Source organism: Mytilus californianus, unplaced genomic scaffold (assembly GCF_021869535.1).
Source record: "Mytilus californianus isolate M0D057914Y unplaced genomic scaffold, xbMytCali1.0.p SCAF_28, whole genome shotgun sequence".
Classification (NCBI taxonomy): domain Eukaryota; kingdom Metazoa; phylum Mollusca; class Bivalvia; order Mytilida; family Mytilidae; genus Mytilus; species Mytilus californianus.
In genome coordinates this window covers 1,572,696-1,588,488 of record NW_026262677.1, presented here as the reverse complement: position 1 = coordinate 1,588,488, position 15,793 = coordinate 1,572,696, and the positions used below count along the sequence as shown (strand labels likewise).

The 15,793-nt window shown below is 31.9% G+C and overlaps 1 long non-coding RNA gene across 1 annotated transcript; it reads left to right on the top strand.

The window, feature by feature from the left end:
* Positions 1-828: 828 nt before the first annotated feature.
* On the top strand, positions 829-4,290 carry LOC127732799 (uncharacterized). Its single transcript, XR_007996434.1, has 3 exons — positions 829-906; positions 2,576-2,603; positions 4,252-4,290. It is a non-coding gene; the product is annotated as an uncharacterized LOC127732799 (long non-coding RNA).
* The last annotated feature ends 11,503 nt before the right edge of the window (positions 4,291-15,793 follow it).

The following is a 15,793-nucleotide window of genomic DNA, read 5'->3' as shown; positions in this document are numbered from 1 at the left end:
ATCAGTTGCATTAGTTGGTAATAGTGGACATTATTATATGACAATAAAATATCTGTTTTCTCATTGGCTAAAAGTATAGGGAATCTTCTTTTGTAAAGCATTACATTCACCGGAAAACACATGTAAGGTAAATACAAGATTTAGAACATCTAACGTACCTAAATAGTTATTTTCCTAGGCAACGTCATATTTAAAATTTAACTGTCGAGAGTAGAGAAATGTCGTATTACACGAGATTAGGTGTTAGAATTAGTTTCTCTAATGATTTAAAGACGACATGCAGCCAAACTTCATCCTTCTTTTCCAATGATCTGCGAAAGGATATGTTCTTTCTACGTAACGTCATCAGGCATGGTCGCCTTTTTCGTGACGTCACAATAGGAAATTCAGAGGAAATAATTGATTTTTAACCAATGAGGAACCGAGATCAAATGAATCACACGCTGATCAAATACAAATATTCAACTAGCCAGGAAAAGGCTAAATCGGCTAAGAATAAGAGAAATTATTGTATCAACCTCACCAAAAGTATATAATACGACTATTTTTTTTAAAGTAAATGCTGCTGGCGATATCATAATTTCAATCGGTTGTTTGAATACCATTTCAATAAATCTTCCAGGTCTTACCCCATCACAGCTGGAAACAGTTCCAAGCAACAAACATCTTGTTAGATTAGCTTGCAAGTTTCAAGATGATATATTTGATAAGTTCATTATTCACTTAGGATTGGAACAAAATGAATATTGGAACATAAAGCACAAGTATAAAGCCAACGATGTATATGGTAGGATGTTCATGGCATTGGTTGGGTGGAAGATGAACATGAAATTGGAAAGCCCATCTCTGAAACACATTCGAGATGCTCTGAAAAAGGTTGACATGAACAAACATTTGCTATGCCAGGTATTGTATTGTATTTGATAAGAAAGTCACCACTCTTGTGAATGTTATGACAAGAATGTGTTAAAAGAATCCATCTAAGGTCAACTTTGCATACGGGAGATGGAACCTTTATTTTCGGATAATTTCTCAATTCATTATCGAAGACTAATAGAATGAATCAATTTCACTGTAATAGAATGAGTGATTCAAAGCAGAAAACAAGAAAAAAATATATCCTTTTGTATCTTCTAGTCATGGCCAACCACCCATGCCTTCATGTTTATATACTCTAACAGATTATAAACAATCAGAACTTGTGTTAGCTTTTATGATATTTACATGTTGTTGGTTTTTTGAGGGGCAATACTTTCCCGTGTCAGTCATATACAGGACTATCAAATGCAATTGAGAAATGAATACTTTGCTTTCCTCTAGAACTACACGATCCAAAATGAATCTATTTCGACAGTTTTTACAGCTTTTTTTTTTATCTTACTTCATGAAGTTTGAAGCTGTCATGCAAATATGTCAAATAAAATTCAAAGCTACCAATACACATTTCTGTCAGATATATGTATATCTAAATGATACTATTTGACAGATTTATAATACTTTTTTTCAAATTTAAGTGGCCAAAAGTGGCCTTATTATACCTTCTCATTCATAGTGTCCTTACATGTAGCTCAGTCTTACCTGTTCTGTGAAGTGTTTTGTTGACTTTTTTGTCATTTCGTCCTCTTTCGCCGTGAGTGACGTTGTCAGTTTGTCTCAATTTGTGAGTTTTTATGACCCCTTGGTATCTTTCTCCTCTCTTTTGACACACTAATTTTTAAAATGTGAAAAAAAAACACAACTAACACTATCGAGTGACAAGCTGGTTAATAGTGTCTCCATTATTGTACCACAAGCATATCATATGCATTGTGTACATAAGGCTCAAAATTTCATTAATATCTTATATACAGCCAGATAAATCTTCATTGCCAAATACATTTGTACACAACATCATTCATAACATACATTAAGCATGTTAAGGCAACAGTTGCTTACCGATGTTAAAATCTCGTAAATGGATTAAGACGTTACAAATCAAGAAAACAAATAAAACTCGAGGGAATCATATGAACTCCTAAAGAAAATTATGATAATACTGTCATTAGTTGAATTTCATTCTTTACCAATTTTGGAGGTTTGTGGGTTACGGTTGCAGTGTTTACAACATTTACATCGATTATAATCTGAAAATGGAATTGTCACCTAATGAAGACCCTGTCCTTGCTGGCCTTGCTATTCAAAAGTCAGCGCTCTGTAGGTATTTTAAACTGGTTTTTGTATATTAAAGATGGTTATATACTCTGTTCATATCAATAAAAAGAATTGTGGGTATACATGTACATCGATGACCGAACAACCCATAGACAATAAAACCACAAGACATCTAGAGAGCAACATACAGTCTACAGCAATAGAATATGTCGAGCTATGGATAGGCCGGGTCTGCACTGTGAATGAATTTTCATCTTTAGTTAACAAATCCATTTTTTTTTATCACAGTAAAACAACTCTTATATGAGAATTCAGGAAATATGAAAAACACTCCTTGAATGAAACAAAAGTTACTTTTTATACGTGTTTTCCCAGTTTTATAACTCAGATGAATTGCATTATATATCATCAATATGTTTTGTAGATATTCAGGGAAGACCTTAGTCTGATTGGTATGTTTTCTATCATTTTAGTTGACTATTAATGTTTGGTAAATATATCAGTGCAAACATTATAAAAACAAAGGATATATGGTATAATTGCTGTGAGACAACTATCTATTGTAGATCAAAGGAAGTGGATGTTAACACAGTGATTGTTTCTAGGGTAATCATCAGCGGGACCTTAGTTTGCAAGTTTATTTTTCTTTTGCATGCTAAACAACAAATAAGGTTTTTGCACAATGTATATTTTAATGTATTTTCTCAAAGATCAATTTCGTGGAAAAACTATACCAAATGACATAAAATCTACGATGAGAAATGATACAAATGCTTAAGTTACGTCCATTCGTTCAAATATATATTCATCGTGAAGGTTATGCATACACTTTCTCTTATTTTCAATACTACTACAAAAGTCACGAAGGCGCTGGCTCTGTTGTGTACCTTTAATGAACTGTTAAGCTTTCCTTATTTCTTCCAGGGATATGTATTGTGATAGGACTTTGAACAGCTACCGTGTTCTCTGTCAGTCCGATCACAATTTGATTCACCGATGCTTGTTTTTGTTGTTTTTCTGCTTTTTCGTCAATATATGTATGTCAGTTAAACATTATTTCGATATTAGAATTCCATAGAATATATTGTTTTCTGTTTCACTGGACGAAGTTGATGATTATGTTGAAAACTAACGACCTTTTTATTATGTTCATTGAAAGTTTGCATGAACTTAAATCTGGTCGGCTATTGCCTGCGTTTTTGCACTGTATGTTTTCAAATTTCACTTTTGGCTTTGGTAGGTTTCTTTCATCAAAACGTTAAGCTCTCCTTTTCCACTTGTTTTAGTTGATAACGAAAAGGTATATATCTTGAACGGTAAATGCCAAAGTCGTCAAAATGGAACTTGACGTGTATTTCATAAATCATGATTTTTGGAAAAAAATATTGTGGTAAAAAAAAAAAAGTTAAAGTTACTTTTATTATCGTCAGGCAACAAAACAATTCAATTTTTTAAGATAAGTTAGGGGCATAACTCTTGAACGGTAAATGTAAAATTAAGGCGACAGTACTTTAATTTACCGATGTTCAAATCGAACTTCACTCGTATTTTATAGTCAATGACATTGTTTTAAAATTTTAATACATTTGTAAAAAAATGTGACGGATAGACGAAAAGAAGGACGGACAAGGGCATTATTATATACCCCTCTTCGAAAAAGAGGAATAATAAAAGATAGTCAAAAACAGAAAGGAGCATTATTATATGTCGGCTTAACTTGATAGTTCTTTATTTTGCTTTTAATCAAATTGACTGCATATATAAGCTTTTATTCATTTTTTTTTTCTGTGAGCGATTTGTTCAATAGGTTGCCGTATCAACATGTATAGCAATAAAATGAAGTGTTATGTCTATAGACAGTCATTCGAATCATTGAAAAATAAAAGTAATTCATCTGTTGTTATCTCAATGACTGATTTACCATCCTTTAAACAGGATTGTCGGTATTTTTACGAGCGATGAAATATCTGTATTCATTTAGTACATCAAAATTATCGAATATCACAGATCTATGGACTATAATGAAATTGATAAAAACTTTATAAAACGGAAATTTAAAACAGAGTTGTTCAAAATCATTCATCTAATTATTTTGTTTAGATTTTGAAAGTCGGCTGCAAAGCCCTGTTGCGGATGAAGAACTACCGAAACATATTGGAGATTGTATTATACATCTTGGAGTAGAATTAGGACTAACAGTCGAAGATATACAGGAAGCAATTTATAATAACCAAGAGAAGATGTACATGCAGACTGCGTGTGTTTTAAACACGTGGAAAACAAAAAGTCAAAGTCCGCGGATTTTTTTTTACTTTTGAAGGCACTACAGCATGTGAAATGCGGTGGATGGGCTCATGTATGTGACAAGTATAATCTTACTCCTAAACCATGAACCACCTCTTCGGAGTAACACAATAATTTAGTCTGTATTGCAGATCAATGTAATGTATTCTGGTAAAAGTATTTAAAGATGATTATCGAAATGAAAGATGTAGATTTACACATATGTTATAGAGCGTATTTATTTTCCTCATATTACTTATTAATTATCGTTACATGATGAGTGTTTTTTTCTTTCTTTCGAAAACATACATAATAGACAATTAAAGTTTAACTATAGTCTATTACAGAATTACACCTCTCTTCTCCCAACAAATGTATATATGCGATGGTATGTATAGAGAAAATGTATCACTTTTCAGAATGTTAATCTTATATTTATAAGACAAATATTTAAATGCACGAAAAGTAACTGATGTTTGTCCTTTTTCAAATCTTATAAGTGTGATTTTCTTTTCGTTTCCAATACCCAGGGAAAAATAATACAGTGCATTCAGTTTTGTCATTACCAATATATGGAAATAAACTATAGTTTACCTTAAAAACAAAACAATTGCGCTTCGCGCGTTGTTTTGTGCAAAAAGAACAAAAAACAAATGAGTACTTATGAAGAGAAACGAAAAAAGATTTGAGTTCCAAGTATTCACCTGGATTTAGCTATAAAAAATTCTAATGCGACTGCTGTTCCACATAATCTTAATCGTTTACTGAAATAACAGATGTTTTAAGTGAAAAAAAAAAGTTTAGTACTTTGAAATGACTGTCGTAAAGATATCTGTTGTTTACCGTTTGAGTTTCAATATCTTGGCATTAGAAAGTTCGAGTTTGTGTTGCTCTCTCTCAAGTTTTCTATGTTGTGTTTTGTAGACTTTTATTTGTCTTCTCGTCGTTTGTCGGTTTTTTTTTGCCATGACGTTGTCAATTTATCTTTGACTAATGAGTTTATATGTTTCTTTGCTATCTTCAACCTCTCGTTTATTGACATATATATCCGTCAGTTAATTGTTTTATTAGGTAAACTTACTTCATTTTCTAATGATGATTTACGACCACAATATGATATGGTAGAATTAATAATACTTTTGAAGTTACCATGATGACATAATATTACCTTTTTCTATCATAAGCATATCTTTGTAAACCACTTTGGGGTATGCGTGATAGACTCTTGCTTCATATATTATCAAAATAGTTCTATAAAATGATACAAACTTATATAAAATAAGGAGATGTGGCATGATTGCCGATCGGACAACTATCTGTCAGAGACCAAATTAGGTAGAGGTAAACAACAAAGACTTCATCAACAACTGTCACATTCCCGACTTGGCACAGTCTACAGAAACTTCTTTGTTTTACATATTATGTCGTATCTATACATTTTCATTGGTAAAGAGCGAATTAATTGTTGAACTGTACTAGTAAGACCATGTTAATTAATCTTTGATTGTCTTACATATAAGTTTCTGTTGCCTGTACCAAGTCAGGAATATGACAGTTGTTTTCCATTCGATTGATGTGTTTGAGCTTTTTATTTTGCCATTTAATAAAGGACTATGGTAATATAACTCTTAAACAATACAAAGTAGAGATCTAAGGTATTTTGCTTTGAGAACCTATCTTAATGACCTTGGTTTTAATCAGCATACATACACCTATCATTTGAGACAAGAAGTGACCTGCCGTAAACCGGACGGAGCAAATCATTCCTCTTATATCAGGCAAAATTATATAGAAACCATATATTTTTGGAATCTGTGTGAATAGCGCTATCATATGACCCCATAAGTGACATTTTCTAACCGGAAGTAGCAAATGATCTCCCTTCTTTCAGGCAAAGGTATATAGAAACCATATATTTTTGGAATCAATATGAAGAATCCTATGATTTGACGCCAGTAACAGCCGGAAGTGGTCTCTCATAAATGATTTAGAAAGTTAATGGTGGAGAGACCTTCAATTTTTCTCTGAACAATTGGTTTTTAATTATTATTATTATTTTCATTTCTAATATTTGGAGATAAAGTTAAAAATAATTCCAACAAAAATAATTGCGCTTCGCCTTTATATTTGCTTTCTGTCCGATAAAAAGAGTACAAAACCGTATGTTTAAGCATGAATCTATGAAGAAGAACAAAGAAAGTTTAACATATTAGCATTCATCTTTTTTTCTTTTTGACAAACAAAACATATGCCAGTTGTTTTCCATTCGTTTGACATGTTTGAGCTTTTGATTTTGTCATTTGAAAAAAAGGACTTTCCTTTTTGAATTTTCCTTTGCGTTCGGTAGTTTTGCTATTTTTTTCTTATTCAAGCTAGGCAAATGGTTTATTATATTCTAATGACAATCCCGTCCTCTTTTCCCCGAATCTATCCTACAGAATTAGACTTATCAGCGGGTTTGTACTTACATGATCAACACTGCTTACCATTCCGGAGCACCTGAGATCAAACATGGATTTTGATAAGGTTCGTATTGTTCAGTCTGTAGTTTTCTATGTTGTGTTTTGTGTACTGTTGTTAGTCTTTTGGTCTTTTCCTTTATTTGCTATGGCGTTGTAAGTTTATTTTCGACATATGAGTTTGAATGTCCTTTTTGTATCTTTCGCTTCTTTTCTACATATTTGTATCTCTATTAAAAAGCTTCATTTTTGAGTTGCAGCTGATATTTTACAATACATTTTAATATATTTTGCCTTCCACTAAATGTTATATATTGTACATAATGTTGAGCTCATTTTCCAGTATTGACAATTTTTTTTATTGCTTCAATACATAACGAACTATACCCAAAAGGGAAATAAATCTTCGACTTTGAAAAATATACGCATCGGTCGGGTCCGGTTTTTTAATGTGTAAAAAAACCTGTAATTTGTTTTGAAATATATATATTCATATAAATATACTGTAATGGTTCATATGGGTTTAGGCTGTGATAAGAAATGTTCGCAAAATATCATTTTGTTACGTACACTAACGACACACTACGACTGTTCCTTTCAATATTTCCCTTTGTTTTTTTTTTAAACTCATAATTTGCCCTCGATTCAAAACTTTCGGGAGGCCAAATCAATAAAAGAGATGAAGAGCGTTGAACCTAAACCTAAATTTTAAAAACGTTGTGCAACCTGGTTAGGGATAAATATAATTTGGGATGAACAAACGTTAGTGCTTCGAATGATGATAACATTGTATTAACAATAAATGTCCAAAATATTATTGTAACAATGATATTTCATTTAAGTACAGAAGTGTTGACTACTGCGTATTGTTATGCGTTTACTTTTCTACATTGGCTAGAGGTATAGGGGAGGGTTGAGATCTCATAAACATGTTTAACCCCGCCGCATTTTTGTGCCTGTCCCAAGTCAGGAGCCTCTAGCCTTTGTTAGTCTTGTATTATTTTTAATTTTAGTTTTTTGTGTACAATTTGGAGTTTAGTATGGCGTTCATTATCACTGAACTAGTATATATATTTGTTTAGGGGCCAGCTGAAAGACGCCTCCGGGTGCGGGAATTTCTCGCTGCATTAAAGACCTGTTGGTGACCTTCTGTCTGTTCTATGGTCGGGTTGTTGTCTCTTTGACACATTCCCCATTTCCATTCTCAATTTTACTATGCTGGTGATTCTTTTAGGAACGAAACGCCAACCATCAGTAGCATAAAAAGTGTATAAAGTCATAAAAAATACCAATCTATTAATTTGGTAATCTAGACGTACGATTTGTCTATAAACAACGTGAAAGAAATTATTTAAATTAAATGCCATTAGACATATTTTTCCTTACTTATACTATCTTTGTCCTGTTGCATGTCTTTTGTTTCATTGTTGTAGTTTTTATATTTTTTGTTTGCCTTCATAAAGTATTATTTTTAGCTGCAGTATATGTTTCCTGAATGCCTTGTTATAGCTAGGATTTGTTAGCAATCTCATTGAAATAAAAGAGTATACTGTATGATATGAGCTTTTTATTTTGTTGTGACGAACTTGAATTCACTTCTACTTTATGTGAGAGTTTTTATCACCAAAGCTATTATTTGCTGTAACTTAAATAATTTTCGAACCATAGAAGATTGCCTTGTATTACGTAAGAACTTATTATTAAACAAATCCCCATGCCTAAGGTTGTCGAACGCGTAAGAAAAGGGAAAAAAAGAAGCTAAAATCCAACTAATTCCATACCGATATGTAGAGTTTAAGAAAATTGTTAAAAAAGTTGTAAGTAATTTGCACATTTAATTCATTTCTCATTAGATTACCAATGTTTGTAAATACAACCTATAAACACGATTAACCTGTTATGTGAAGGGAGAGATTGGTCACACTTCTTAAATATGGAAATAACATGGGCCGAGAATCTGGAGGATGTAAATATAAACTTCATTTTCGGTTAACTACAATTCGCTCATGTTATCATGTGTTTTGAAGAAATAATCTGGTGGGAGATACATGTTTATTGAACGAATCGAGTTTGGATATCAAACCTAAATTTTTAATAAGTAATTCATATTTCTACTTTCCATTGCATCGTCCAAATTGTGTTTTTTATAACATTATCATGATTATATGACGGTCATGAATACGATATTTCTTTTCTTAACTTATTCTTTAAACATTGTTTGTTGATTTCAAAAACTGAAATTATTTTTTTAAGAAATCATTCTTTTGAAATTTCAAAAAAAATATTTGTAAAATCCTCACACATTTCATCAAAATCATTTAGACACTCTAGAATAGATTCGAGTTTATATTCGTATAATGTCGAAATGATCTTGACGATGTTAGCGGAGGCACAAATCCAAATTCCTCTAGTAAAAGATCGCAAAATAAATTAAAAAATTTCTTATTTACGCCACTACAGCGTCGTTGTGTCGATGTTTATTAGTATCAACAGTTTTTAAATAAGGTCGCCCTCCATAATGATGGGTTTTTTTATTTCAAGGACAATCACAATTTAATACGTTAGACGCGTCTAGAAATCAATTTGCGATCTATGAGATCAACATGTGTTACAAAAATGATTGGTCGTTGGGCTGTGTTTTATCTAAATGGTTTTTGAATAAAAAAATATTCTTAAAACTGAAATATTATGGTTTTAGTAGATACGAAAGCAATCTCAACTACTTAAACAATCTTTTCACTAGAAAACTTTCTAAAAGGTATCAAAAGTATAAAAAAAATTAGCATTATTAGTTATAAGAATATTAAGCTGTGATAAAGTTTCAATTAAAATACCAAGACCGGTGTATGAAAATAAAACGTATACATATGAAGGGAATCATACCTATTTATTATATATACCGTATAGCGGGTTATTTTCGCGGGGTGTTTATTTTCGCTTATTTTGGCGGGTAAAGGGAAATCGAGAAATTAAATTCCGCGAAAATTTATGCATACATTTGGTACTTTATAATAGCTAAAGCGTTTTGAAAACTATCTATTTTTCCCGTTTGTCGGATCAATAATGGTTAATGTTAATTTAAACAACATAAATGCGAAAGACCATTGTTCCCTGGCTGTCAGGTGTTATATTAGTTAATTGGTTACATAAAAAAATAATTAATAATATAAGAGTGAAAGGTACTCTGTCAGGTATTTTATCCTTATTAATTAGTGTCAAATTATATAAGAGTTGTAAGTCACTCATGACAATTTTATGATCTTATTAGTACATCAAAGTCAATTTCGAAACTAATCAACCGTAACATTTACCAGAGGTTTGTACACCTGTGACAAATATCTAAGTACCGGTATTCTATTGATTAACTGTATTAAAATATAATCAAAAATAAGACGTCGTGACGGTCATGCAGGTAAAACAATCATTTAACCATAACAATAGAGATTTGTAATTTTTTACAACTTTTCAACTGCAACCATTTCAGTATCCGCCAAAATATTTAATTGGAATTAAAGAATCCACCAAAATAAAAACCGCCAAAATTTTTGGTATACTTTGTTGCCACTAAATCGCGAAATTTTACACCCGCGAAAATAACCCGCTATACGGTATTTATAATAAACGTTGGCTTTTATTGTTTATTTCTGTGTCGTTTTTCGATGAATAGAATTGTATGCCATATTTCAGGTTTCATTCATTCAGTCTGTCAATTCAAGGAAGGTATTGCGACTATGCGACTGTCATACAAGTGAGAGCTCGAGGTTTAGCTAGCTATAAAACCAGGTTTAATCAACCATTTTTTACATGAGGAAATGCCTGTACCAAGTCAGGAATATGGCAGTTGTTTTCCATTCGTTTGATGTGTTTGAGGTTTTGATTTGCAATTTGATAAAGGTCTTTCCGCTTGAATTTTCCTTGGAGCTCGGTATTTTTGCTATTTTACTTTGTTTTTGTGAATAAAGCGAAAAATAATCTTAAATACAAACAACCCTAAGCATTATCTGCGTACATTGGATTCATTCTACAGTCATAGATTATCACAACTTGTACGGATTTGTAAAATATCTTCGACTGAACGTTACCTGGATTTAACAGAAACGTTACGTTTACAGTGTTACAGATATCATAGTCTTTTGTGTACTTTTAAAAAAATCTAAGAATCGTTGTCAGCATTTATTCTGTAGACATAATGTTTTTCGTAAAAACAATTATATTTCCGCACGCAATCGTACACACTAAACATGATATACTCAAACTGGAAATTTTGTTTTGTTTTTTCTTTTTTTTCAGCAGCAAGTAAACAAATCATGCCTGAAAATATATTGTTTTAGTGAATGGCATGGCAGAAAGGATTGATGAAAATATCTGGACAGTACTTGATAACCTTATGAAAAATTGCTTACAAATTGATAAACCAAAAGTAGATAGTTTCCCATTGGCAAATGCTCATAGAATATCGACTAGTTAGAATCTAGGAGAAAGAAAACGCCCAAACCCAATCATATTTAGATTTAATCATTATGCAGATAAACATTTTTTTGTTATCGCATGGGTCTAATTTGGCAGGAAAAAATATCCGCATGGTAGATGGGTTGCCTCTATACACAAAAGAAGCCGGATGGAACTTTCAAAACTCGCCTTTAACCTGATATTTTGCATACATGATACTTTCATGACAACTACCTTCTGTGCAAAATATTTTTTAAGAATATTTAACGATAGTCTCTTTATTTTGCACCATCTATATATTGCCATTTATGGTCAAAATAAAGCTGAAAATAAGGCATTTTGAACATTTTTAGTTAATAAATATCAGTTTTTATTATCATGTTACTGTTTTATTGGTAAGATTATGTTATAATATAGTATTTCAGATGTCAAAATATGTTAATACCTGAGGTTAAACATTTTTCCTTTATTCGCTCATACTTGTCCAAAAATCTTAAGTTGTACAAAACTGCCAAAAATAGTGGAATTTGCAATTTTTTGAAAGGCAAACATATTTGGTTGCATTTTGTTTTTTCCTAAACTATGATTAAACATCTTCAAAATATAAAGAAATCCAATTTCGGAAAAATGATCATAGTACAAATGCTTATATATAATTTTGCAAAGAATTGGGGTTTAGCAGGTGTTATGCTATTACTGGTATTTTTCCTATTTGGACTCTTCAATGACCCCCATATGGAAAAACAAATATATAATGAACAGTTACTATATTTAATACGTAGCTTATATTTCTTTCAAATTAAACCTTTAGTGGTTGAGAACTTTCAGTTAATACACTACAAAACTACTGATTTTCTCCTGTTTGATCCAAAGGCACCCATGAACGCTCAATGCATGAAACAAATATGTAGTGTACAATTTCACTATCCTGACAAGACACATATCATAAGTTTGGTTTAAATCCATTCAGTACTTTAGGAGGAGTTAAGGATGATTAACTGTTGGCCGCCGTCTTGGATTGTAAAATAGCAGTACACAATCAGTTTATTTCTTTCCTTAAATCTGCAAATTTTGAAACAGATTGGCAAATAGTGATTAATGCTATTTAGATATAAGTGATTTATTGCATTATTCAGACTGTTTTAACAAATATTAAGTATTTGGTTTTGTTCGACTCAATTTCTCAACTTAGCCATAGAAGGGGAGATAGCTCTTATAGTAATATAGATAATGAAATTGTTATATTCTTAATTTGTAGCAAGAAAACAAGTTCGGTGACACCATTTTTATTTTTATTTTCTTAAAGCATATTATATAACATATCTGGTCATATCATATTTCAAAATTCGATCACATAGATTTCTGTTATTCACAAAAAAGTAAATAATCTATGCAAAATTGTGCAATTTTGCACAACTTGTAGCTTAAAAATAGCATAGTGACCCATACTTTTTATGATATTTAAAAAAAAAAAAAGCATGGTAAAATCCACATTTTGGCAAAGTATAAGAAGATTCTACCTGAGGAAATGTATAATGATAATCCAACTTAAGGATTGTAGAATTATTACGAACAAACAAACGGAAAGACAGGCATACAGTATGAACATTGTACATCCCAACTATCACTAGCAGTGGTATGATTAGTCTCTGTACGAAAGGATCAACATGATTCAAGACAGCCAACTTCTAAAGGTCAATCTAGCCTTTCATATGGAACGCCATGACTGTCTTATGTTGATGATCATCACTATTTTTAGTGGTCACAACATTATACGTAGTGATCACATCAGTAAATGCAATGGTCACAAAATTATACGCAGTGGTCAAAACATTATATGTAGTGGTCACAACTATATATCCAGTCGTCATAACATAATATGCAGTGGTCACAACATTATATGAAGTGGTCACAATATTAAATCCTGTGGTCGGAACATTATATGCAGTCGTCACAACATTATATGCTGTAGTCGCAGCATTATTTGAAGTGGTCACCACATTATATGCAGTAGTCACAGTATTATATGCAGTAGTCACAAAATTATACGCAGTGGTCAAAACATTATATGTAGTGGTCACAACATTATATACAGTCGTCATAACATTATATGCAGTGGTCATGAGCACAACATTATATGCAGTGGTCACAAGATTATGCAAAGGTCACAATATTATGCAGTGGTCACAACATTATGCAGTGGTCACAACATTATACAGTGGTCACAACATTATATGCAGTGGTCACAACATTAGGCAGTGGTCACAACATGATATGCAGTGGTCATAACATTATATGCAGTGGTCACAACATTATGCAGTGGTCACAACATTATGCAGTAGTCACAACATTAAACTTAGTTCTCACAACATTAATATGCAGTGGTCATAATATTATATGCAGTGATCACAACATTATGTGCAGTTGTCACAACATTATATGCCGTGGTTACAACATTATACGTTTTTTGTTGATGAAGGTGATGATCAGTGATAGTGATAATGATGATTAATGATGATGATGCTGGCGGTTCAAATTCGGTAATCGTCCATTACAAATTGATAATGCTCCCCACAAAAAATGATACAGTTATTGAAGTCATGAAATTTGGGCAATTGGATTGACCACTTTACCAGAGAAAAAAACAATGAAACCTGTAATTGACAGCAAATTGGACAGACATTATTTAACATAGTACATTCCGAGGACATGATGAAACTAAGAGTTGCATGCATTCGTTATAGTTCTGATCATCCTAAGAAATACGCAGGGCATAATGTTAGTAAAAATAATGAATAATAACATGAATAATAAAAGTTTAAATGACAGTTTTGTATACAATATGCTCGAGTTCATATCTTGTTAAACAACCAATAGCTATGTGTCACCTAAGTCAAAATTCAGTGCCTATTCGACGTTCGATATAATGGCATATCAAAATAAGATGATGTGGTATGATTGCATGTGAGGCAACTCTCCACCAGAGCCCAAATGACATAGAACCTTACAACTATACCGTACCGTACGACTCTCAACAATGAGGAAAACCCTTACAGCATAGATTTATAAAAGGCCACGAAATGACAAATGTAAAAACAATTCAAACGAGAAATGTCTGTTTACCAAAACTATTATTCGGAGTCTCCTCCTTTCGATGTGTAATATGAGGGTCTGGATTTGGGTCCTTCAATCTTTATTTTTCAACTTATTTTACCGTTTTTCTCTATTCTTAATATCTAAGCACTCCCTTTTCTCTATTCTGTTTTTGTTGCCAGGATTTTATTCTGTACATTTTGTCCATAATGCTCGAGCTCTATTCTGTAAACCCCAACATGACCCTCTAATATGATTTGATCATAAGTTCCCAGTTTGATCTTATTTTATTTTTTATGAAGTGATCGTTTTGTTTTTGTATTATAGTTGTATAGAGCGATAGACCATTGCACATGGATATCAATTATATAGCTTTCTCTAATTCTTACACGATTTATCCTTTTCCTGACCTGTTGATAATTTTTGATTAATCAACTTGTAATTCGCTTGTTCTCAGTTCTTTATTGGTCAAAATTCGATTATGACGTCAAATGTTCTTGCTTTCCTCTGAATTTCCTAATTGTGACATCATGAAAAAGGCGACCATGCCTGATGACGTCACATAGAAAGAACACATCTTTTGCAAATCATTCGAACGGAAATATTGAATTTGTCTGCATATCTTTTAAACATCATTAGAGAAACAGATTCTACCAACAAATCTTGTTCAATACAATATTTATCCACTCTCAACATTTCAATTTAAATATTTAAAACGCTCGGCGAGTCTGGCGTTTTAAATTTGAAAATTTAACTGTCTCGAGTGGATAAATATCGTATCACACTCGATACAGTGGTAGAATCTATATATCTCCATTTTTATCAAAAGTGGACATATAACACAATAAGATTTACACGACGAAATCATAATGACTTATGCAAAGGAACAACAAAGGATGAAACATCCCGCCAAGAAGAATGAACTTAAACAAAATTAAAAAAAAAAACGAAAATGGATAAATGACATCAAGACAACCATCGACAGCAGATTCTATGGACATTAATACGTTGTCTTATTTCTTGTATATGAAAAAGTGAATAGTAAGTCAATGGGACAGCAACCCAACGACAAAGATAACCGTACAATACTAGATTGATATAGTCGGCAACAAATGACAACTATCTATAAAAAATATAGGACCTCTGAATTGAAATAAGGAAATTAAGAAGAAGGACCAATTTACTCCGAATTTATTTCACGCCATATGCATATTTAAAGTTTTTTTTAATCTTATTTCGATTATCAGTATCATCATATCTTTATGTTTATACTTTAAGTAATTAAGTACAATAAAATTGTACATTTCTTAGCATTTAACCCGAAAATAAATATCTTTAGATTACTCGGGACTGCGATT